General features: G+C 35.8%; 1 long non-coding RNA gene across 1 annotated transcript; it reads left to right on the top strand.

Moving 5' to 3' along the window:
• Positions 1-13,894: 13,894 nt before the first annotated feature.
• Positions 13,895-23,861, top strand: LOC116534970. Its single transcript, XR_004261979.1, has 3 exons — positions 13,895-13,933; positions 17,565-17,567; positions 23,800-23,861. It is a non-coding gene; the product is annotated as an uncharacterized LOC116534970 (long non-coding RNA).
• The last annotated feature ends 1,027 nt before the right edge of the window (positions 23,862-24,888 follow it).

Here is a 24,888-nt window from a genome sequence, read left to right as displayed (position 1 = left end):
CTTTGATCCATCTGAAATTTATTTTTGTATATGGTGTAAGACGGGGATCCAGCTATAACGTTTTGTTCACATTGGATACCTGATTGTGACATTTATTTAAAATATTACCCATTTTCAAATTTCTGGGCCAATGTCATGATTTATTTATAGTGGCTTCACCGTAGGTTTTAGAATCTGGTAAAACAAGTCCCACTTAATTACTTTTGTTTTTTTCTTTTATATAATCTGTCCTAGACATTCATTCTTTCACGTGAAAAAATGAAATGCAGGATTTTAATACAACTCTAATTATGACAGCTGACATCACAATTAGAATTATATTATATTATATTAAAATCCTGCATTTTTGTTTAGAGAATTCTTTAATAATATTAAGCTTTAGCACTTAAGAGTTTTAGTACATCATTGAAATCTTTTGGCCTTATTATTGTAATACTCTTCACGTAAGTCCACCATAACTAATGGAATTTATTTCTAAGTATTTTTACAGTTTGATTTCGTATTTTGACATTGTGAATTGATTATTTTTTCTCCTCATTTGTAACTTGCTATTTTTGGCAATATAGACAGCCTATAGATTTTCGTATTTTTATCTTCTATCTAATAAGCTTATTTAATTATTGGAATTACAGTGGATTTTTAAGAATATATATTTTGGGTTTTCTAGATATGAAATTGCTTCACCTGCAAATATAGATAATTTTATTTCCTCTAATGTTTATTCTGATTACTATTACATTAGCTGGATTTTCCAAAGCAATGTTGAATAGTGATGATGACAGACATGACTGTCTTGATCTTAATTTTCATGGAAATGTAAGAATGCAAAATATTAATAAGGAATAGCATCCCCTATTAGTATGACATTTACTTTTGATTATTAGTAGATAGTCATTAACATGTTTAAGAGTTTCTGCTGTTCCTGTTTTACACTGCTATTACTAGAAGTGGCTCCTGGATTTTATAAAATGTCTTTTCGGCATCTATTGATAAAATTGTGTGATTTTTGTTTTCTCTTTAATTTGTTGATGTAATGAATTAGAATGGTAGGTATTTGATGTGGAGCCAAACTTGTATTTCTGGAATAAATGCTACTTGGTCATGCTGAAATAATCATTTGCTGCATTACTGGATTTTATTTACCAGAATTTAATATAGAATTATTACATTTGCATTCCAAAGTAAAATTGTATTTTGTCTTTCTTAAGCTATCTTTATCAAGTTTTGTTATTGAAGTTGTGCTAGCTTTAAAAAATACGAATTTGTGAGTTTTCAATTTTTTTCATGTGGTGTGACATAGTTTAAATAGCACTAGGATTATTTGTTTGTTAAAAGTTAGCTAGGACAAAATGTAAAACAGTCTAATCCTGATGACACTTTCGATGGTAGATTTTTAATCAGCTTTGTGATTTCTTCAATAGTTATTGGTTTATTCAAGCTTTTTATTAAAAAGGTATATACATTCTCTGTGACATACAAAGTTAAAAGTTGTCTCTCTCTTATTGCTGATTGTACTGGTTGTTGCTTGTTGATTGTACTATTCAGCTGCTTTATGCTTTTGTATACTTTATATTACCTAGATCTGTCTAACTCTGAAAACAGTGTAATAAAATCATCAGCTATAATGATGTTTTCAATTATCTTTGTATTTTATTTATTTTTCAAAATTAAATAAAAATATAGGAAAGCATGAAAGATATGACAAACATTTGTTCACCTCCACCCAAAAATAACAAGTGTCAACATTTTGGCTTATTTGATTTACACAGAGATTTATATTGTTAAACAATCAGAACATTACAAATAATAAATCTCTTCCCAGTACCATCCCACTTCCATTCTTTGAATAGGCAAACACTGTAATTAATTTGATATGATTATTGCCCATATTTTATATATGTATATATTATGTATTTACTATAAATGTCATCATAACTGATAATAGTATTGATTTTTATGTGGTTTTTAAAATTCCCCCGTGAATGATGAACTTTAAACCGTGTGGAGATTATTTTGTGTTTTGTTGTAAGTATCTGTGTTTTACCAGTTGGAAAACAGATTGTAACAACACGACCAATAGGACTGACCTTAGAATGCTAGTTACTGTTTGGGCATTTTACCATTCGATACTCAGAGAGGCTTAGCCATAACTGAGGCCCTGAGATTTAATTAAAATAAAAATGACAGAAATCTCAGTTCTCACAGAGCTTGCTTCCTGGTTATGGGAGACATATACCCACCACCCACCCCTAACGTTTAGGCCAGGCATAGGCCTTATGCTGTCTTATGGTGATTTTGGTGTTATCCCACGTTCTGACACTCAGAGGGAGGCTAGCCCTAATCCTGCCGTGGTTTCAAGTGTTTGGGGCATAGCAGGAGATCAAACAAAAATCTTCCTTTCTTAGACAATGATAACAAAAACACAGATAAATATTATTGCTTCCTAGTTCCTGTTCTCACACTAGACCCTAAGTCCTAAACCATGCATTATATTGTTCCCATGGTGACAGGGCTTGGAGATAGAACAGTGAACTATCTAGACAAAATCACTGCTGCCTTAGAGCAGACATTCTAAAGGAGAAAGGAAGACAGCCATCACTATACTTACATCCCTGGCCCTTAGGTTTTATATTGTCTTATAGTAATTGGATGTCCCACAACGTGTCATTCAGAGCACGATTTGACCCTAGTTCTAACTATGAGAGATTGCGGATGCAAAAGTGAGCTAGATGAAATCAAAATGAACATTCAAGCCTTCGTAGCTTCAGAATTCCACTGTGTGTTCTGAAATGATGTGGCATAAATGTCAGAGTCTAGAGCAAAGAATCCTGGCTGGAAGATTACAGGAGTAATTCAGACAGAAATTTTTAAGCTAATAATTTTAGAAATGAATGTCAAGGTGCATTGTGGGGGGAAGTAATATTGTAGCTGATTAATTTTGTAAGGAAAGTATGTAATAATCAAAGGCCTTCAGGATTATGAGTTATCTGCAAAAATCAGAGTTAATGTATTGGAATGGACAAGATTTTAAGAGTCAGTTTTTGTTTTTTTTTTTTTTTCTTTTATCCTTTTACCATTATGTAATGTCCCTCTTTGTCTCTTAAAGAGTCAGTTTTTAAAAAAAACAAGAATAAGGGCTAAATGAGTTAAGTATAGGTGTAAAATAGTCCTTTTTCTCTATGTTCGTCTGTATCTAAATAGGCTCAAACAAGTGAATGAAGTGTGAAATGTCTACATTGTCTATTTTTTGGGCAAAATATTTCCTTTAAAGAGAAAAATGTTTGCTACTGTAAATGCCACTGAACTAATTAATTCTAAGTATGGATTTCTTCTTTTTTTTTTTTTTAAACAGGGTCTTGCTGTGCCACCCAGGTTGAAGTGCAGTGGGCGATCATAGCACACTGTAGCCTCGACCTCCCGGGATCAAGCAGTCCTTCCAGTTCAGCCTCCTGAGTAGTTGGGAGTACAGGCACGAACCACCATGCCCACCTAATTTTTGATATTTTATAAAGATGAGGTTTCACCATGTTGCCCAGGCTGGTCTCGAACTCGAGCCCAGAGTGATCCACCAGCCTCAGCCTCTCAAAGTGTTGGTATTATAGGTGTGAGCAACCGTGCCTAGCCCTGGATTTACTTTTAACTGTATGAACTATATTCAGGACTTTTGAAAATGTAAGAAATCCATGTTTTCTTTCCGTCACAAATTTTCCACATGCATCCTTCATTCTCTTGTTAAGTGTTCATACCATAAAAGATTTAGGTTCATTTTTAAAGACATCTGGATAACTGCAAAAGGAAGCAACATAAGAGCTTCTCATAAATCAGGGTTTCTGCTGTGGTTACTTTGATTAGTACTTGTTTATTTAATCAATTATTCATGAAATAATAGCCCAAGATCCTCTGATAAAATGTGTAAGAAATTTTTCTAGGTGCCATGCTGGGAAAATAAGATGAATAACATGTGGTCTTTTATATAGTAGCCTTCAAACCAATAGCAGAGACAAAAAGTAGCCTTTAAAGCAATAGCAGAGGCAAAAAAATGGATATACAACCATGTAGAACACAGTAAAAAGAATGTGATAAATGTTATTTAAATAGTTAGAGGGGTACATATGTGCTGTTAATTCGGGTGACAAAAAGAGAGCTCATTTCATAGAAGTTGATATTCATCTTCATTATGCTACACAAGCAAGTTTCTAAGTTGATGATTTCATAGTACCAACATAGCAAATTATATATATATGTGTATATATATATATATAATTTTATTGAGGTATAATTACATAGAGCCAAAGACACAGTATCTTGAATGTATAACACACTTAAGTTTTCAGTTTTCTGTCATTGATTTACAGCAACATTCCATTGTAATCAGAAAAGACACCTTGTATTATTTTAATCTTTCAAAAAAATTTTTTTATTTACTAATGAATTTATTTGTTTATTATTATTTTTTAATTGCATTTTAGGTTTTGGGGTACATGTGAAGAACATGCAAGATTGTTGCATAGGTACACACATGGCAGTGTGATTTGCTGCCTTCCTCCCCTTCACCTATATCTGGCATTTCTCCCCATGCTATCTCTCCCCAACTCCCCATCCCCTGCTGTCCCTCCCTTATTTCCCCCCAACAGACCCCAGTGTGTAGTGCTCCCCTCCCTGTGTCCATGTGTTCTCATTGTTCAACACCCGCCTATGAGTGAGAACATGCCATGTTTGATTTTCTGCTCTTGTGTCAGTTTGCTGAGAATGATGGTTTCCAGGTTCATCCATGTCCCTACAAAGGACACGAACTCATCGTTTTTGATGGCTGCATAATATTCCATGGTGTATATGTGCCACATTTTCCCTGTCCAGTCTATCATCGATGGGCATTTGGGTTGGTTCCAGGTCTTTGCTCTTGTGAGCAGTGCTGCAATGAACATTCGTGTGCATGTGTCTTTATAGTAGAACGATTTATAATCCTTTGAATATATTGAGAATTGTTCTGTAGCCTAACATGTTTTCTATCCTAGAGAATGTTCTATGTGCACTTGAGAAGATTATGTATTCTCCTGTTGTTGGATGAGGTGTTATAAGTTTGTCAGGTCTAGTTTGTTTGTAGAATTCAAATCCTGTTTTCTATCGACCTTATTCCTACATGCTCTATCCATTTTTGAATATTTTCAGCTGAAGTCTCCAACTATTGTGTGACTGTCTATTGTTCCCGTCAATTCTTTAATCTTGGGTATCTGTTGTTAGTATATTTATGTTTATAATTTTGATATCTTCTTGATGAGCTATCCATTTACTAATAAGTAATGAGATTTCTTGTCTTTTTTGTTTTTTTGATTTAATGCATACTTTGATACTGTTACAGTGGCTGTAGGTTTCTTTTTGTTACTGTTTGTAAGAAAAATCCTTTTCCTTTTTTTTTTTTTGCTTCAAGCTGTGTCTTTTATGTCTAAAGTTAATCTCTTGTAGACAGCACTTAGTTGGATCACATTTTTAAAAATTCATTCTGCCAATCAATATCTTTTGATTGTGGAGATAATTCCATTGATATTTAAAGTAATGACTGATAAGGAAAGATTTACCTCTGCCATTTTGCTGTTTAAATATATCTTATAAACTTTTTGTCCTTCTTTCCCTCCCTTAATGTTTTGTTTTCCCTCCCTATCAAAAATCAATAGTTGATTTTTTGTTATGAAGTGATTTCCTTCTTATATTTTTGTATACATATTTTTAGACATTTTCTTTTTGGTTAATATGGGGATTAATATGTGACATCCTAAATTTGTAACAATTTAGTTGAATTGATGCCCACATAACTTTAATAACATAGAAAATCTCGGCTCCTTTACAGCTCCATTCTCCATCCTTTATGTTGTTATTACAAATTACAACTTATTCAATGTGCATCCAATAATAGAGACTCATAATTATTCTTCATAAATTTGTCGTCTTAATCCTGTGGGAAGTAAAAAGCTCTCCTCAGATTTTTGCCTTAGCAATGTACTGTTTGTTTCTATTGTAGTCTTTTGCTTCAGACGTGTGAGGATTGTATGGCTTTTAGTATTTTTAAGCAATGCTTATTCTTTTCTTGGCCTGAGTTTGACTTAGGTAAAAGAAAGATGAAAGCCTTGTGTCAGTCATCCAGTAGGGCCCAGAAAAATTAGAACAACCATATAAAATAATTCTGCTCTTCTTACTCTTGAGCCAGGGAAAGGGTGCCACACTGGGAATTCAGGCTGTGCTTGCTTCTGAACCAAGAATACTATCGTGCCAGGAAGAGGGTGGGAAAAAAGTAAGTAAAATAATCACATACTTCCCACTGTTTTGAGGAGGTTTTTTCTGTCTTCAGATTTCATTTGGTTATTGTAAATTTTGACTGTTTTTCAGAATTCTGAAAAAACTGGTTCCAAAAGAATCCACTTGTTCTATGTTTCTATGAGGGACAAGAGCCTGGAGCTGCTTACTCTTTCATTTTGCTGATGTCACATTTCTTGTCAGATACATGTATAAGTATACATATGTGGATACATACAAATTATATGTATTTACATACATACATACAAATTATACTTCATGTATGTACATATATATACATATATATATATACATATATATACATATATATATACATATATATATATACATATATATATACACACATATATATATATATATAGAGAGAGAGAGAGAGAGAGAGAGTAAACGGTTTCTCCTTGTCTGTGTGTTGCCTATTTATTTTTGTAATCTTGCAATTCAATGAGCAAACATTTTAAATGATAAAGTCCAGTGTGTGTGTCTGTGTGTGTGTGTGTGTGTGTCTGTGTGTGTGGGTTTTTTTTTTTTTTTGCATTTTAATATTCGTTTCCTAATCCAAAGGTGCAAAGATATTTTTCTATTTGTGTTATATGAACGTTATGGCTTTACCTTTCATAATGTTCTGATCCACTTTCAGTTAATTTTTGTTTATGGTGTGAGGTGTGTGTCCATATAAATAGGTAGATCAGTCAATAGACATATACATAAAAACAGTTTATTTTTCAATAGAGAATTTTAGTTATTCCAGCCCATTTGAAAAATCTTTCATTTAATCGCTGAATTTTATTAGTGCTTTTTACAAAAATTAATTTACCACATATGTGGTTTTATTTCTGTACTCTTTTCTGTTTTAATGGTCTATCTTTCTATACTTATGATAACGGCATTCTGTCTTGACTAATGTAGCTTCATACTACATTTTATAATCTGAAAATGCAAGTACTTCAACATTGTTCTTACATTTTTCCAGTTTTTGCACCAGTGTCCTTTTTTGTTTTGGATTCAAGACTCAAATCAGTACTACATTTCATTTATTCTTCATATCCCCTTAGTCTCCTCCAGTCAGTGACAGCTTTTTAGGCTTTAAGGTCTTTTATGACCTTGACACTTTTAAGAAGTATTCATTAGTTATTTTTTATAATGTCTCTTGATTTCAAGTTTGATGGTTTTCTCATGACTAGAGGGGAGTTACAGATTTTTTTTAAAAGAGTACCAGAGAAGTGATGTGTCTTTCTCATTGCATAATAACAGGGGTTGCAGTATGTCAGCATAATTTATTGGTGATATTAACATTGATCATTTTTTGTTGAGGTGGTTTCTCCTCTTTAAAGTTAGGTGAGCTTTTTCTCCCTTTTCATAGTCTATTATCTGGAATTCAGTAACTAAGTCCAGCTGACACTCAATGAGACTAGAATTAAGCTCTACTTCTTGTGAGAAGGAGTATTATATAGCTTTTAAAACTTCACACTGGGGTCAGTTGGGGGGAAATAGGGGAGGGACGGTGGGGGGTGGGAAGCTGGGGAGAGATAGCAAGGGGAGAAATGCCAGATGTAGATGATGGGGAGGAAGGCAGCAAATCACACTGCCACGTGTATTCCTATGCAACAATTTTGCATGTTCTTCACATGTACCCCAAAACCTAAAATGCAATAAAATAAATAAATGGGAAAAAAAAAAAAACTTCACAGCAATTAGTAAATATTTTGGAGGCAATATTTTGAGGCTTTGCAAATTTCTTAAATTAGCCAATGACTAAATGTAAGTTTCCAACTATTATTGTAGAATTGTCTATTTCTCCCTTCAATTCAATCAATTTTTGTTTCACATATTAGATTTGGGGGCTTTGAAGTTAAGTGTGATATATTTTCCTAAATGTTACATTTTCCGGATTGACTGTTTTATCATTATACCATGCCCTTCATTATCTAAAAGAACAATTTTTGTCTTAAGTCTATTTTGTCTGTTATAAATATTAGACAAAATAAAACAACTCTCTTTTGGGTACTATATCCCTATTATCTTTTTCCATCCTGTTACTTCCAACCTATTTATGTCTTTTAATGTAAATTGTGTCTCCTGTAGGTCACATATAGTTGTATCTTTTTAAAAAATCCATTCCACTAATATTGCCTTTTAATTAGGGTGTTTAATCCAGTTACAATTATTTTAGTAATTTATAAATTGGTATATACTGCTATTTTTCTACTGGATTCTTATATGTCTTATTTTTCGCTTTATCTATTCTTCCATCACTGCTTTTTTGTATTAAATAGATATTTTCTGGTATACTTCACCCAGCCTGGAGTGCAGTGGCATGATCTTGGCTTACTGCAACCTCCACCTCCTGGGTACAAGTGATTTTCCTGCCTCAGCCTTTGGAGTAGCTGGGATTTCAGGTGCACCACGATGACTGCCTAATTTTTTTTTTTTTTTTTTTTTTTTTTTTTTAGTAAAAATGGGGTTTTGCATTGTTGGCCAGGCTGGTCTCGAAACCTGACATCAAGTGATCCATCCACCTCAGCATCCCAAAGTGTTGGAATTACAGGCATCAGCCACTCACCCAGCCCCTAGTATACCTTTTTAATTCCTTGACATTTTATTTACTATTTAAGTTAATTTCTTCTGTGTCACTCTGGTGATTACAATTAAATTATAACAATCTAGTTCAGATTCATTTCTATTTAATTTCAGTAGTATACAAAATTGTTGATTCTATATATTTCCATTCTCTTCCCCATCCTCTATGATTTTATCATAACAATTTTTTTATGCATTGTTTTTCCATCAATGCAGATTTATAATTGTTATTTTTTGCATTTGTCTTTTAAATCAGGTAGGATGAAACACAGAGGTACAAACAAAAATTACACTTCTTTCATTTTGTGTATTTCCTTATGCAGGTACCTTTATCAGTGTTCTTTATTTCTTCATGGTCTTCAAATTACAGTTAGTGATTTTTCATTTCAGCATAAAAGTCTCTTTTTAGTCTCTCTTGTCAGGCAGACCTAGTAAAAAATTCTGTCCGTTCTTGTTTATCTGGACATACCTTTATTTCTCTTTCATTTGTAAGTTTTGCTTACAAACATTTTGATATAAAATGTTTGGTTCACATGTTTTTTCTTCCAACATTTTGAATATGGTATCCCATTGTCATCCATAATATTGGGTGAGAAATCAGTTGTTAATCTTATGGAGGATCTTTTGTATATGATCAGTTACTTCTTTTTCTGCATTCAAAATTTTCTCTTTATGTTTGTCTTTTGAGAGTTTAATTATAATGCTGTGTTGGTGTGCTTCTCATTGAGATTCCTGAATGTATGTATTAATAGACTCTGTGAAGTTTTCAGCCATTATTTTTTCAAATATTCTTTCTGCCTCTTTCACTCTCTACTTTTTCTCAAACTTCCATTGTGCATATTTTGGTATACTTGATGGTGTTCACAGGTCTCTGGAATTTTGTGCATTTTTCTTCACTCTGTTACCTTTCTGTTCCTTAGACTGGGTAATCTCAATTGACCAACCTTCCAGTTCACTAATTATTTCTTCTGCCGGCTTATATCTGCTGTGGAGCTCCTTCAGTGAATTTTTAATTTCAGTTCTTAATATTTTTCAACTCCAGAATTTCTGTTTGGTTTCTTCTTATGTCTTTATACTGATATACTACTTGATGTTATTCTCGTACATTTCTATAATTCTTTAGATAATTCTTTAGATTTATAATAGCAGATTTAAAGACACCTACTAAATTTAGAATTCATCTAAAGATCTTGCCTACAGCAATCATTACTTTGGTGTTGTAATGATTTGTTTTTTATAAAAGAATTTCCTCTTTCTTTATTAATTGAAATTCTTTGGTAAGGAATAGCTGACCTCTTCGCTCATTTATTCGTTTATTCAATCAATTATGTGTTTATATCAGTATGGACTTATGGATACTTACTTTACTATTTAAGTTATAATCCATTAGCAGCAGTATTTTAAAGATTTTAGTTTTTATTTTTGATTCAGGTGTACATGTGCAGGTTTTTATATAAGGAAACTCAAAATTTGGAGGTTTGGTGTACAGTTTGTTTTGTCACTTAGGTACTAAGCATAGTGCTCAAAATGTTTTTTTTGAACCTCTCCCTCCTCTCAGCCTCCTCTCTCAAGTAGGCTCCAGTGTCTGTTGTTCCTCTCTTTCTAGCAATGTGTTCTCCTTATTTAGCTTCCACTTATAAGCGAGAACATGGATTATTTTGTATTCTTTTTCTGCATTAGTTTGCTAAAGATAATGGCCTCCAGTTCTATCTGTTACAAAAATGTAAACCAAAACCACAATATTATATTTATTTATTTTACTCTTAGATTATTTTGGGTTTGACCATTGGTAGTTCTTTCATGTTGGCTTCCATAACATTTTTAATTCCTTTTATTTATTGTGCAGCCTTTATTGGTCATTGATCTTTCAGCAAAGTGCTGAAAGATCAATTACTTTATAGTAATACAGTTTAACTCTGGTACCCTACACTGTTGACCCAGGTGAGATGTAATGCTTCTTTAGGTTAATGCTTGTAATGTAATTCTTTTTCAGGTTAAAATGCTCCCAAACGTCATTATTGCCTGAATATTAAGTGCTGAAAAACAGCAGATACTTAATACACTAGCTTTAGGAAAAGGTTTCTGTTATCTGCATTAGCTTTTCAGTGGAGGAAAACCAAGATCTTTGCCTTTTATGTCATCCCACTTCTTCAAACATCATTCTTTAACACAGTTAAAAGATATTTAATGAAGAACTATAGATATTCTGTGCTTACAGTTTTGGATGAATATACATATAAATGACATGAAATAAAACATACCTTAAAATATACATATGGTTTTTAATAGTTAAAAATGTTTCAGCTGGGCATGGTGGCTCACACCTGTAATCATGGCACTTTGGGAGGCTGAGATGAGTGGATCACATGAGGCCAGGAGTTCAAGACCAGCCTGAGCAACAAGGTGAAACTCCATCTGTACTAAAAATGCAAAATTAGCCGTGTAGGGTGGCGCATGCCTGTAATCCCAGCTACTCAAGAGGTTCAGACAGGAGAATGGCATAAACCTGGGAGGCGGAGGTTTCAGTGAGCTGAGATCGCACAATTGCATTCAAGCCTGGGAAACAAGAGCAAAATTCCTCAAAAAAAAAAAAAAAAAAAAAAAAACCTTTCAATATTTATGGAAGTCAATCTTAGAAAAATACTAATGCCCAAATATATGTGGTGAAGTAAACCATAACTGTTTGTACAATTTGAGATTTTAGGATATCAGCAGGAAGAATTATAGAGATTTTCATATTAGCAGCTTCTCTCATGCTCCCAAATAGGTTACCATATCTTCTTTTTTTTTTTTTTTTAATACTTTAAGGTCTGGGATGTGCAGCAAACCACCATCTACATTAGGTATTTCTCCTAATGTTATCCCTCCCCTACCCCCGACAACCTGACAGGCTCCAGTGTATGATGTTCCCTTCCCTGTGTCCATGTGTTCTCATTGTTCAGCTCCCACTTATGAATGAGAACGTGTGGTGTCTGGTATAATGTTCCTATGTTAGTTTGCTGAGAATTATGGTTTCCAGCTTCATCCATGTCCCTGCAAATGACATGAACTCACAGTTTTTTGTGACTGCATAGTATTCCATGGTGTATATGTGCCACATTTTCTTTATCTAATCTATCATTGATGGGCATTTCAGTTGGTTCCAAGTATTTTCTATTGTGAATAGTGCTGCAATAAACATACATGTGCATATGTCTTTAGGGTAGAATGATTTATAATCCTTTGGGTATATACCCAGTAATGGGATCGCTGGGTCAAATGGTATTTCTGGTTCTAGAACATTGATGAATCGCCACACTGTCTTCCACAATGGTTGAATTAATTTACACTCCCACCAACAGTGTAAAAGCATTCCTATTTCTCCAAATCCTCTGCAGCATCTGTTGTTTCCTGACTTCTAATGATCGCCATTCTAACTGGCATGAGATGGTATCTTGTTGTGGTTTTGATTTGCATTTATCTAATGACCGGTGATGATCAGCTTTTTTCATATGTTTGTTGGCTGCATAAATGTCTTCTTTGAGAAATGTCTATTCATATCCTTCACCCACTTTTTGATGGGGTTGTTTTTTTTTCTTGTAAATTTCTTTAAGTTTCTTGTAGATTCTGGATATTAGCCCTTTGTCAGATGGATAGATGACAAAGATTTTCTCCCATTCTGTAGGTTACCTGTTCACTCTGATGATAGTTTATTTTGCTGTGCAGAAGTTCTTTAGTTTCCTTAGATCCCAGTGGTCAATTTTGGATTTTGTTGCCATTGCTTTTGGTATTTTAGCCATGAAGTCTTTGCCCATGACTATGTCCTGAGTGGTATTGCCTAGGTTCTCTTCTAGAGTTTTTATGGTTTTAGGTCTTGCATTTAAATTTTTAATCCACCTTGAGTTAATTTTTTTATAAAGTGTAAGGGAGGGATTCAGTTTCAGTTTTCTGCTTATGGCTAGCCAGTTTTCCCAACACCACTTACTAAATAGGGAATCCTTTCCCCATTTCTTGTTTTTGTCAGGTTTGTCAAAGATCAGAGGGTTGTAGATGTGTGGCATTATTTTTGAGTCTTTTGTTCCATTGGTCTATATATCTGTTATGGTACCAGTATCATGCTAATTTGGTTGCTGTAGCCTTGTGGTATGCTTTGAAGTCACATAGCCTGATGACTCCAGCTATGTTCTTTTTGCTTAAGATTGTCTTGGCTGTACAGGCTCTTTTTTGGCTCCATATGAAATTTAAAGTAGTTTTTTTCTAATTCTATGAAGAAATTCAATGGTAGCTTTATGGGGATAGCATTGAATCTATAAATTACTTTGAGCAGTATGGCCATTTTCACGATATTGATTTTGCTTATCCATGATTACCGAATGTTTTTCCATTTGTTTGTCTCTTATTTCCTTGAGCAGTGATTTGTAGTTCTCCTTGAAGAGGTCCTTCACATTCCTTGTAAGTTGTATTCCTAGGTATTTTATTTTCTTTGCAACAATTTTGAATGGGAGTTCACTCATGATTTGACTCTCTGTTTGTCTATTATTGGTGTATAGGAATGGTTGCAATTTTTACACATTGATTTTGTATCACGAGATTTTGCTGAAGTTGTTTATCACCTTAAGGGGATTTTGGGCTGAGACAATGGGGTTTTCTAAATATACAATCATGCCATCTGCAAACGGAGACAGTTTGACTTCCTCTCTTCCTATTTGAATACACTTTATTTCTTTTCTTGCCTGATTGCCCTGGCCAGAACGTCCAATACTATGTTGAGTAGGAGTGGAAAGAGAGGTCATCCTTGTCTTGTGCCAGTTTTCAAAGGGAATGCTTCCAGCTTTTGCCCATTCCATATGATATTGGCTGTGGGTTTGTTATAAATAGCTCTTATTATTTTTAGTTACATTCCATTAATACCTAGTTTATTGAGAGTTTTTAGCATGAAGGGTGTTGAACTTTATTGAAGGCCTTTTCTGCATCTATTGAGATAATCATGTGGTTGTTGCCATTGATTCTGTTTATGTGATGGATTATATTTATACATTTGCATATGTTGAAACAGCCTTGCATCCCAGTGATGAAGCCAACTTGATCGTGGTGGATAAGTTTTTTAATGTGCTTCTGGATTCAGTTTGCCAGTAGTTTATCGAGGATTTTTGCATCGATGTTCATCAGGGATATTGGCCTGAAATTTTCGTGTCTCTGTCAGGTTTTGTTATCAACATGATGGTGGTCTCATAAAATTAGTTAGGGAGGAGTCTCTCTTTTTCTATTATTTGGAATAGTTTCAGAAGGAATGTTATCAGCTCCTCTTTGTACCTCTGGTAGAATTTGGCTGTGAATCCGTCTGGTCCTGGGCTTTTTTACATTAGTATGCTACTAATTACAGCCTCAATTTGAGAATTTGTTATTGTTCTATTCAGGGATTCGACTTCTTTCTGATTTAGTCTTGGGAGGGTGTATGTGTCCAGGAATTATCCATTTTTTCTAAATTTTCTAGTTTATTTGCATAGAGGTGTTTATAGTATTCTCTGATAGTAGTTTGTATTTCTGTGACATCAGTTGTCATATCCCCTTTATTATTGTTTATTGTGTCTATTTGATTCTTCTCTCATCTTTATGACTCTGGCTAGCAGTCTATTTTTTTAATATTTCCAAAAAACCAGCTTCTGGATTCATTGATTTTTTTAAACGATTTTTTGTGTCTCTAGCTTCTTCAGTTCTGCTCTGATCTTAGTTATTTCTTGTCTTCTGCTAGCTTTTGAGTTTGTTTTCTCTTGCTTCTCTAGTTCTTTTAATTGTGATGCTGCTCTGTCAATTTTAGATCTTTCCTGCCTTCTCCTGTGGGCTTTTAGTGCTATAAATTTTCTTCTAAACAGTGCTTTAGCTGTGTCCCAGAGATTCTGATACTTTGTGTCTTTGTTCTCATTGGTTTCAAATAACTTTTTATTTCTGCTAATTTTGTTATTTACCCATTAGTTATTCAGGAGGAGGTTGTTCAGTTTCCATGTAATTATGCAGTTTTGAGTGAGTTTCTTAATCCTGAGCTCTAATTTGATTGCACCCTGGTCTGATAGACAGTTATGATTTCTGTTGTTTTGCATTTTCTGAGGAATGTTTTACTTCCGATTATGTGATCAGTTTTACAAGAATTGTGATATGGTGCTGAGAATAATGTATATTCTGTTGATTTGGGGTGGAGAGTTTAGTAGACGTCTATTAGGTCCACTTGGTGCAGAGCTGAGTTCAGGTCCTGAATATCCTTGTTAATGTTCTGTCTCTGATCTGTGTAATATTGACAGTGGGGTGTTAACGTCTCCACTATTATTGTGTTGGAGTCTAAGTCTCTTTGTAAGCCTGTAAGAGCTTGCTTTATGAATCTAGGTGCTCCTGTATTGGGTGGATATATATTTAGGATAGTTAGCTCTTATTGTTGCATTGATCCCTTTATCATTATGTGATGCTCTTCTTTGTCTGTTTTGATCTTTGTTGGTTTAATGTGTATTTTATTAGAAACTGGGATTGCAACCCCTGCTTTTTTTTTTGCTCTCCATTTGCTTGTTAAATCTTCCTTCATCTCTTTATTTTGAGCTTATGTGTGCCTTTGCATATGAGATGAGCCTCCTGAACACAGCACACCAGTGCGTCTTGACTCTTTATCCAATTTGCCAATCTGTGTGTCTTTTAACTGGGGCATTTAGTCCATTTACACTTAAGGTTAATATTTTTTTGTGTGAATTTGATCCTATCATTATGATTCTAGCTGGTTATTTTGCCCATTTCTTGATGCAGTTTCTTCATAGTGTTGATGGTCTTTACAATGTGGTATGTTTTTGCAGGTACTGGTTTTTCCTTTCCATATTTAGTGCTTCCTTTAGGGGCTCTTGTAATGCAGGCCTGGTGGAGACAAAATCTCTCAGCATTTGCTTGTCTGTAAAGGATTTCATTTCTCCTACACTTATGAAACTTAGTTTGGCTGGATATTAAATTCTGGGTTAAAAAATGCTTTTCTATAAGAATGTTGAATATTGATCCCCACTCTCTTCTGGCTTGTATGGTTTCTGTAGAGAGATCTGCTATTAGTCTGATGGGCTTCTTTTTGTGGGTAACCCCACCTTTCTCTCTGGCTGCCCTTAACGTTTTTTTCTTCATTTCAACCTTGGTGAATCTAATGATTATGTGTCTTGGGCTTGCTCTTCTCAAGGGGTATCTTTGTGGTGTTCTCTGTATTTCCCGAGTTTGAATGTTGGCCTGTCTTGCTAGGTTGGGGAAGTGCTCCTGGATAATATCTTGAAGCGTGTTTTCCAACTTTCTTCCATTGTCCCTGTCACTTTTAGGTACACCAATCAAATGTAGGTTTGGTCTTTTCTCATAGTCCCATATTTCTTGGAGGTTTTGTTTGTTTTCATTCTTTTTTCTGTAATCTTGTCTTCACATTTTATTTCATTAAGTTGATTTTCAATCTCTCATATCCTTTCTTCAGCTTGATCGATTCACCTATTGATACTTGTGTATGCTTCACAACGTTCTCATTCTGTGTTTTTCAGCTCCAGCAGGTAATTTATAATCTTCTCTAAACTGTTTATTCTAGTTAGGAATTTCTCTAACCTTTTTTTTTTTTTTTAAGGTTCTTCGTTTTCTTGCATGGGGTTAGAACATGTTTCTTTAGCTCAGAGGATTTTGTTATTACCTATTTTCTGAAGGCTACTTCTGTCAATTCATCAATTTCATTCTCCATCCAGTTTTGTTTACTTGCTGTCGATGAGTTGTGATTCTCAGGAGAAGAGGCATTCTGGGTTTTGGAATTTTCAACCCTTTTGCACTGGCTGTTGCTCATTTTTGTGGATTTAACTACCTTTGGTCTTTGATGTTGGTGACCTTTGGATGGGGTTTCTGTGTGGAGATTTTTGTTGTTGTTGTTGTTCATATTGACACTCTTCCTTTCTGTCTGTTAGTTTTTCTTCTAACAGTCAGGGCCCTCTGCTGTAGGTCTGATGGATTTTGTTACAGGTCCACTCCAGGCCCTCTCTGCCTGGGTATCACCAGCAGAGTCTGCAGAACAGCAAAGATTGCTGCCTCTTCCTCCCTCTGGAAGCTCCGACCTAGAGGGACATCCCCCAGATGCCAGCCAGAGCTCTCCTGTATGAGGTATCTGTAGACCCCTGCTGGAAGTTGTCTCTCAGTCAGGAGGCATGGGGGTGAGGGACCCACTTGAGTCAGTAGGTTCCTTAGCAGAGCTCGAGTGCTGTGCTGAGAGATCTGCTGTTCTCTTCAGAGCCAGCAAGTGGGAATGTTTAAGTCTGCTGAAGCTGTGCTCACAGACACCTCTTCCCCTAGGTGCTCTGTCTCAGGGAGATTGGAGTTTTATCTATAAGCCCCCGACTGGGGCTGCTGCCTTTCTTTCAGAGGTGCCTTACTCAGAGAGGAGGAATTTATATAGGCAGTCTGACTTCAACAGCTTTGCCGAGTTGTGGTGGGCTCCACCCCATTCAAACTTCCCAGCAGCTTTCTTTACACTGTAAGTGGAAAACTACCTACCAAGCCTTAGTAATGGCAGATGCTTTTCCCTACATTAAGCTCAAGCATCCCAGATCAACTTCAGACTGCTGTGCTGGCAATGAAAATTTCAAGCCAGTGTATCTTAACTTGCTGGGCTCCATGGGGGTGGGATCTGCTGAGCTAGACCACTTAGCTCCCTTTCCAAGGGAGTGAACAGTTCCTTCTCACTTGCATTCCAGGTGCCACTGGGGTATGAACAAAAAACTCCTGCAGCTAGCTAGATGTCTGCCCAAACAGCTGTCCAGTTTTGTGCTTGAAACTCAGAGCCGTGGTGGTGTATGCACCCATACAGACCAGGGAATCTCCTGGTCTGCGGGTTGCAAAGACTGTGGGAAAAGCATAGTATCTGGGCCAGGATGCACCATTCCTCATGGCACAGTCCCTCATGGCTTTTCTTGTCTAGGGGAGGGAATTCCCTACCCCTTGTGCTTCCCAGGTGAGGCAATGTCCCACCGTGTTTTGGCTTGCCCTTCATGGGCTGCACCCACCATCTAACCAATCCCAATGAGATGAGCCAGGTACCTCAGTTGGAAAAGCAGAGAAATCACCCACCTTCTCCATTGAACTCGCTGGGAGCTGCAGACCAGAGCTGTTCCTATTTGGGCATCTTGCCAGACACTTCGGTTACTGCATCTTTATAGTCTCTAATTCCTTTATTTACCCTCTCTGTAATCTTTCTTTTCTAGTACTTCTTTTCTTGTGGCATGATGGAGGCTTCAGGACAGTCTTGTATTTTTCTTGCCCCATCTTTAGAATCAACAATTTTTTGAAGTGTCCCTGGGTCATTTTTTTATAAAGTGGTCTCAGATCTGGGGGTTAGATGTGCCTGATTCTACTAGGTATTATTAATTTTATGCTCTCTAACAGGAAAGAGCTATGGAATACATGAATGCATTTTTTTTTGACAGAGTCTTGCTCTGTTGCCCAGGCTGGAGTGCAGTGGTCAATCTTTACTCACTGCAACCTCTGCCTCTGGAGTTTAAGCAATTCTCCTGCTTCAGCCTCCTGAGTAGCTGAGAATACAGACTCATGCCACCACACCTGGCTAATTTTTTGTATTTTAGTTATAGTGGGGTTTCACCCTGTTGCCTAGGCTTGTCTCAAACTCCTGAGCTCAGGCAATCCACCTGCCTCAGCTTCCCAAAGTATTGGGATTACAGTCATGAGCCACTACGCCTGGCCACATACATGAATGCATTCTAATCCATGCACACATCTGTATTAGTTTCCTATTGTGGCCGTATCAACACAAACTTTGTGCCTTAAATCAATGAAAATTTGTTATCTTACATATTTGGAGGTCACAAGTCCTAAATAGTGTGAGCTCCTTTTGGAGACTATATGAAAGCATCCATTTCCTTGCCTTTTCCAGCAACTAGAGCCTGCACACATTTTTGAGCTCATAGTATGCCTTGCATCTCTCTGATCTTTGCTTCTCTCATCACATTGCCTCCTGGTGTTATGACCCACATGCCACCCTCTTATAAGGACCTTTGAGATTATATTGCACATTGTACTCAAGTGGTTAATCCAGGATGATTTCTCCATCTCAACATCCTTAATCACATCCTCTTAGCCATCTAAGATAACTTTTTCACAAGGTCCTTGGATTAGGACATGGACATCTTTTTGAGGAGGGAGGATTATTGAGCGTACAACAATACCCATCTTTATATTTAATTTTGTGTCTATTTCTATATAATCAAATAGTCATGATTTCAAACTAATGTGTCCAACTCTAATTCAACACTACTTGTTGTAGTCTAACATTCTTGCCTACGTTGTTATTAGTTCTCACGCTGTCTAATTTGTCTGAGACAAATCAGAGACTGGGTAATTTATAAAGGAAAGAAGTTTAATTGACTCACAGTTCCACAGGGCTGAGGAGGCCTCAGGAAACTTACAATTATGGGGGAAGAGGAAGCAAATATGTCCTTCTTCACATGGCGGCAGGAAGGAGAAGAATGACTGCCCAACGAAGGGGGATGCTCATTATAAAATTATCAGATCTCATGAGAACTAACTCGTTTTCATGAGAACAGGATTGGGGAAACTGCCTCCATGATTCAGTTATCTCCACCTGGTCCCTCCCATGACACGTGGGGATTATGGTAACTAAAATTCAAACTGAGATTTGGGTGTGGACACAGTCATATAATATCAATGTATAAATTTTTCTGACATTAAGAAATCTAGTTATCATTATCTATAATGTATTTACTTGTCTATATGTATATATGTTAAGTTGTTTCAAAATTGCTAAAACTAGATCCTCTGCAAAATAAATTTAACCAGCCAGAAAGTACAGCATTTGTGTATAGCTCCTTTCATCTTCAACTTTACAGTATCTGTAAAACATGCCTTTAAAAAGTATTTTGACCAGTGTTTTTTTATTCTCACTCCCTTAAATGTGGTAACATCATACATTTGTAATACATTTAGATTCACTTATTATAGTCTGTGTGTCATGCTAAGATCCTGTAATATTCTTATTGGTTTTGTTTATTTGTTTTTAACCTATAATTTTTGCTCTTTGCTGTGTTCAGGTCTAGGGGTTTTCATGAATAGATTTATATATCTTCTACCACAATGTGATATAGTAGAGTTCCACCATCCTAATAATTGTCTTGTGTGTCTCCTTGACATTCAGACAGCCCTCCCCCAATCTTTGTCTACAAATTGTCTGTTTCCTTTTTTACTATCGTTTTGTCTTTTTCAGAATGTCATTTGAATGGAATCATACAATTTGCAGCCTTTTTATCTAGTTTTTTAGCAAATGTATTTAAGATTATCATGTGTTCTGTGAATCAATATAAATATTAGTCCATCATACAGATATACTAAATTTTGCTTATCTATTTATCTGTTGAAGGACATCTGGAATTTATCCAGTTTTTGGCAATTATGAATAATGCTACTGTAATCATTCATGTACAGGTTTTTGTGTGAATATATGCTTTCAATTCACTTGGGTAATGACCTAAAAATAAGACTGCTGACTCATATAGTAAATGTATTTTTAAATTTACTAGTTACTGCCAACCCATGTGGTATTGTCTTTTATCATTTTTTTCTCCAATTTCTGTTTTTTAGTTTATAGAAATATAAATGATTTTTTTGTATGTTGACTATATTCTGGGATGTTGCTGTATTTGCTTGTTAGATCTAATAGTTTTTGTAAATCTCTTTGAATTTTTTTTGTAAGCAATCGTGTCCTCTGTGAATAACAAGTCATTCATTACTAAGAGAGTGCCAGCAGCCCTTACTCATCTCTAGAAAAAAAGATATTCTAGAATTTAAAGATAAAACACTGTCCTTTATATTACTGAAGTGGTCCAATTTAATTAGCCTGCCACCAGGTAGCTTGCTATCCCAGGATATGGTCACACCATTGCCACTTTGTTTGTGAACCCACTGAGCAACGACGGTGGCTGAGAAAAGAGTTTGACTAGTATCCACAGAGTAGGTTATTCTATCCACCTGATTATCAAAGTCCTCCTCTGCTGATGTCATTCTTTGGAGTGTATTGACACGGGACAAAAATATTTTCATATCCTTTACCCACTCAGAGTTTTATTCACATATCACTTTTCCAAGTCAGCGTAATGTCATCAATATAACACACCAATGTGATATAGTGTCTGGGGAAAAGGCAGTCAAGATAGCTACAAACTAAACTGTAATATAAGGCTGGAGATAAGGTAGGAAAATGAAAGTATATTGCTGGCTCCGCCAGCTGAAAACAAACTACTTCTGGTGGGTTTTTTTTTTTTTTTATATATATACTTTAAGTTCTGGGGTACATGTGCAGATCGTACATGTTTATTACATAGGTATACATGTGCGATGGTGGTGGTTTGCTGCATCCATCACCCCATCATCTACATTAGGTATTTCCTCTAATGCTATCCCTCCACAATCCCCCCATCCCCTGCTATTCCTACCCTAGCCCCTACCCCCTAAACCTGGTGTGTGATGTTTCTTACACACCAGGTGTGTTCTCATTGTTCAAAACCCACTTATGAGTGAGAAAATGTGGCGTTTTGGTCTCTGTTCTTGTGTCAGTTTGCTGAAAATGATGGTTTCCAGCTTCATCCACGTCCCAGCAAAGGACATAAACTCATCCTTTTATTTATTTATTTATTTTTTTTGAGACGGAGTTTTACTCTTGTTACCCACGCTGGACTGCAGTGGCATGATCTTGGCTCACCGCAACCTCCGCTTCCTGGGTTCAAGCAATTCTCCTGCCTCAGCCTCTCGAGTAGCTGGGACTACAGGCATGCACCACCATGCCCAGCTAATTTTTGTATTTTTAGTAGAGACAGGGTATCACCATGTTGACCAGGATGGTCTCCATCTCTTGACCTCGTGATCCACCCGCCTCGGCCTCCCAAAGTGCTGGGATTATAGGCGTGAGCCACCGTGCCTGGCCAACTCATCCTTTTTTATGGCTGCATAGTATTCCATGTTGTATATGTGCCACGTTTTGTTTATCCAGTCTATCATTGATGGACATTTGGGTTGGTTCCAAGTCCTCTATTGTGGACAGTGCCACAATAAACATAACATGTGCATGTGTCTTTATATTAGAATGATTTATAATCTTTTGGGTATATACCCAGTAATGAGATTACTGGGTCAAATTTTATTTCTATTTCTGGATCCTTGAGGAATCGCCACACTGTCTTCCATAATGGTTGAATTAATTTACACTCCCACCGACAATGTTTTTACACTTTTACTTGCGTTCTTATTCCTCCACATCCTCTCCAGCATCGGTTGCCTCTTGATTTTTTAATAATCTAACTGATGTGAGGTAATATCTCAATGTAGTTTTGATTTGTTAATGACCAGTGATGTTGAGCTTTTTCTCATAGTTTGTTGGCTGCATAAATGTCTTCTTTTGAAAAGTGTCTGGTCATATCCTTTGCCCACTTTTTGATGGGGTTGTTTGGTTTTTTTTTCTTGTAAATTTGTTTAAGTTATTTATAGATTCTGGATAGTAACATTTGTCAGATGGGTATATTGCAAAATTTTTTCCCATTCTCTTAGTTGCCGGTTCACTCTAACGATAGTTTCTTTTGCTGTGCAGAAACTCTTAAGTTTAATTAGATCCCATTTGTCTATTTTGGCTTTTTTTGCCATTGCTTTTGGTATTTTAGTCATGAAGTCCTCGCCTATGCCTATATCCTGAATGGTATTGCCTAGGTTTTCTTCCAGAGTTTTTATGGTATTAGGCCTCATGTTTAAATCTTTAATCCATCTAGAGTTATTCTTGTATAAGGTGTAAGGAAGGGATCCACTTTCAGCTTTCTGCATATGGCTAGCCAGTTTTCCCAACATTATTTATTAAATAGGGAATCCTTTCTCCATTGTTTGTTTTTGTCAGGTTTGTCAAATATCAGATGGTTGTAATTTTGTGACATTCTTTCTGATGCCTCTGTCCTGTTCCATTGGTCTATATCTTTGTTTTGGTACCAGTACCATGCTGTTTTGATTACTGTAGCCTTGTAATATAGTTTGAAGTCAGGTAGTGTGATGCCTCCAGCTTGGTGGGTTTTTTTTGTTTTGTTTTGTTTTTCTGTTTCTTTGTTGTTGTTGTTGTTGTTGTTTTGTATTGCTTAAAATTATCTTGGCTATGTGGGCCCTTTTTTGGTCCCATATGAAGTTTAAGGTGGTTTTTTTTTTTTTTCAATTCTGTGAAGAAAGGTATTTGTAGCTTGATGGGGATAGCATTGAATCTATAAATTACTTTGGGCAGTATGGCCATTTTCACTATATTGATTCTCCATAACCATGAGCATAGGATGTTTTTCCATCTGTTTGTATCCTCTCTTATTTCCTAAATCAGTGGTTTGTAGTTCCTCTTGAAGAAGTCCTTCACGTCCTTTGTTAGTTGGATTCCTAGGTATTTTATTCTCTTTGTAGCAATTGTGAATGGGAGTTCACTCATGATTTGGCTCTCTGTTGGTCTATTATTGATGTATAGAAATGCTTGTGACTTTTGCACATCGATTTTGTATCCTGAGGCTTTGCTGAAGTTGCTTATCAGCTTAAGGAGATTTTGGGCTAAGACAATGGGATTTTCTAAATATACTATCATGTCATCTGCAAACAGGAACAATTTGATGTCCTCTCTTCCTATTTAAATACCCTTTATTTTTTTCTCTTGCCTGATGGCCCTAGCCAGAACTTCCAATACTATGTTGAATAGGAGTAGTGAGAGAGGTCATTTTTGTCTTATGCCAGTTTTTAAAGAAAATGCTTCCAGTTTTTGCCCATTCAGTATGATAGTGGCTCTGGGTTTGTCTTTGGTTCTGTTTATGTGATGGATTACCTTTATATATTTGTGGATGCTGAAACCAATCTTGCATCCTCTAGATGAAGCCTACTTGATCATGATGGATAAGCTTTTTAATGTTCTGTTGGATTTGGTGTGCCAGTATTTTATTGAAGATTTTTGCATCAATATTCATCATGGATATTGGCCTGAAATTTTCTTTTTTAGTTGTGTCTCTGCCAGGTTTTGGTATCAGGATGATGTTGGTCTCATAAAATGAGTTAGGGAGGATTCCCTCTTTTTGTAGTGTTTGGAATAGTTTCAGAAGGAATGGTAAAAGCTCCTCTTTGTAACTTTGGTAGAATTCAGCTATTAACCCATCTGGTTCTAGACTTTTTTTGGTTGACAGGCTTTAATTGCTGCCTCAACTTCAGACCTTGTTATTGGTCTAAGCAGGAATTCAACTTCTTCCTGATTTAGTCTTGGGAGGGTTTAAGTGTCCGGGAATTTATCCGTTTCTTCTAGATTTACTGGTTTATCTACATAGAGTTGTTTGTAGTAATCTCTGATGACAGTTTGTGTTTCTGTGGGATTGGTGGAGATATCCCCTTTATCATTTTCATTGCATCTATTTAAATCTTCTCTCTTTTCTTTTTTATTAGTCTTGCTAGCGGTCTATTTTGTTGATCCTTTGAAATAACCAGCTCCTGGATTTATTGATTTTTGAAGTGGTTTTTTTGTGTGTGTCTCTATTTCCTTCAATTCTACTCTGATCTTAGTTATTTCTTGTCCTCTGCTAGCTTTTGAGTTTTCTTGATCTTGCTCTTCTAGTTCTTTTAATTGTGATACTAGTGTGTCAATTTTAGAACTTTCCTGCTTTCTCCTGTGGGCTTTTAGTGTTATAAATTTTCCTCTAGACACGCTTTAAATGTGTCCCAGAGATTCTTGTCCCTTGTGTCTTCATTCTCATTGGTTTTGAAGAACATATTTATTTATGCCTTCATTTCATTATTTATCCAGTAATCATTCAGGAGCATGTTGTTTAGTTTCCATGTAGTTGTGTGGTTTTGAGTGAGTTTCTTAATCTTCTGTTCTAATTTGATTGCACTGTGGTCTGAGAGATTGTTATGATTTCTGTTCTTTTGCATTTGCTGAGGAGTGTTTTACTTCAAATTATGTGGTCAATTTTA

Source organism: Sapajus apella, unplaced genomic scaffold, assembly GCF_009761245.1.
Source record: "Sapajus apella isolate SASKATOON/1434 unplaced genomic scaffold, GSC_monkey_1.0 scaffold91, whole genome shotgun sequence".
Taxonomy (NCBI): domain Eukaryota; kingdom Metazoa; phylum Chordata; class Mammalia; order Primates; family Cebidae; genus Sapajus; species Sapajus apella.
This window is presented reverse-complemented; position numbering and strand designations above follow the sequence as displayed.